At 39.7% G+C, this 2,076-nt stretch overlaps 1 protein-coding gene across 2 annotated transcripts in view; it reads right to left on the bottom strand.

Annotated features, from left to right (window-relative positions):
• Nucleotides 1-2,076, bottom strand: part of Ap3b1 (adaptor related protein complex 3 subunit beta 1) — a 201,626-nt gene that overhangs the window by 135,200 nt on the left and 64,350 nt on the right. The gene's annotated exons all lie outside the window — the stretch shown is intronic.

Here is a 2,076-nt window from a genome sequence, read left to right on the forward strand (position 1 = left end):
GGCACACCCACCCACACTGCATCCAGCACACTCCTCCCACCTATGGGACACCCACCCACACTGCATCCAGCACACTCCTCCCACCTACGGCACACCCACCCACACTGCATCCAGCACACTCCACCCACCCACACTCTGCCCACCCACACTGCATTCAGCACACTCCGCCCACCCACAGCACACCCACCCACACCGCATCCAGCACACTCTGCCCAGCACATCTGAAAAGCCCTGTATCAGTCTGGAAATCATAGGGTCTATGATGATGCCATGGTCAGATGGATGAGTGACAAAGAAACAATCAACAAAGTCCAATTCTAGTACGTTGAGATGGTAATAAGATTATCTTCTCACAGGAACTAATGCTCATGGAACTAACATGCAAAACACCCCCACACACAGACACAAAATGCAGCCCCTTCCTCTTCAAGTATGTAACAACAGCAGAAACACACATGTAATTATAGAATTTAACTTATCTTTGCTTTTGTATATGGTTTTACTAATTTCATATAAAAAAGATGAAATAAAACTCCAAGAGTGAAAGACGAACTACAAAACTCTAGTTTTAATACTTAGTTACAGACTTTTAGAAGATTCATGTATCTTCTATCTTCTATCTGCTAACAAGACAGAAGGTCATTTGTACAGAAGTGCTGAGGTGAATAATAAGAAAACAGCAGTTAAAAGCTCCAACATGAACTCTCTGCTTATGCCCAATCAACTCCCTGACAGGGGCTGGCTGAACAAACAGACACACAACTGCTGACACTGGCATCCAGTGGCCATGGGATTGTCATCATGACATGCTGCTTCATTTAGTGAAACAGTCTTTCAAACTGGACTCTGGTCAATAATAAATCAAATTAATTTCATAAGATAGAAACGTATACTAGTAGCAAAATTTTGCTGATCTGAGTCATATATAGCATAAGTTACTTTTTGAAAATATATTGTAAAAATGCAACAACTTTACTTACAATAAAGTTAAAGGGCTTCACAAAGAGACCTTGTCTCAAAAAATATGTAAAACTTCAAGCATGAAAAGAGCTAGGAGGATACAGTTAAATGGCAGACTCATTTTCTACCTGTGCAAGTCCAAGGTTCAATATACAATGTTCCCCAAAGCAATCAGAAAGAAAGAGAAGACCAAACAGACACGTAGCCTTCAAGGAGATAAAAACATAAAAATGTTTTAAATATCTTTAATAGTAAAAAGAAAGTCAATGTAAAAAAATTTATGAAATGTTTTATAAAAATCTATTATGAGAATATTCCCACATTTATGGAATTTCACTAACATTTTTCTCTCACATTAATATTATTTTTAGTTTAAAAAAGCAAGATGTTCTAAATGCTGCATAGTTAGTTGGGTAGCACTCACAACTGACTTTTCAAGTTTGTAATATTGGGGCTGGAGAGATGGCTTATGGATTAAGATTGCCTGCTGCTGCTATTCCAGAGGAGCTGAGTCTGGTTCCCTGCACCTAAACAGGGTGTCTCACCTGTAACTTAATTCTAGGGAATCCACAACCTCTTCCGATCTACTCAATGACCCCCCCACACACATGCACACACTCACATTGTGAAGACACATACACACACATTTGTGCACATACACACGCAAACATACACGTACATTGTAAAAACACACATGCATGTGCTACATATACACACATGTATATGTACACACACGAACATGCATGCACATACACGAACACATAAGCAGATGTGCACACGCATGTAGACACACATGCACACATACACAGAAATATAAAAAATACTGCATTAAAAATAAAATGTCAAGCCAAGCAGTGGTGGCGCATACCTTTAACCCCAGCACTCAGGAGGCAGGTAGATCTCTGTGAGTTTGAGGCCAGCCTGGTCTACAAGAGCTAGTTCCAGGACAGGCTCCAAAACCACAGAGAAACCCTGTCTCGAAAAAAGAATTTTTTAAAAAAGTAAGATTTTGTTGTTTTTCAAAGCCATCAGTTTCAAAAAGATGGAGACAGAATCCATACTGAAGAGTGCTCCCTGAGTATACAGCTTAGACTCTGAATTATTGAACTGTGGTTA

Source organism: Microtus ochrogaster, chromosome 19 (assembly GCF_000317375.1).
Source record: "Microtus ochrogaster isolate Prairie Vole_2 chromosome 19, MicOch1.0, whole genome shotgun sequence".
Classification (NCBI taxonomy): domain Eukaryota; kingdom Metazoa; phylum Chordata; class Mammalia; order Rodentia; family Cricetidae; genus Microtus; species Microtus ochrogaster.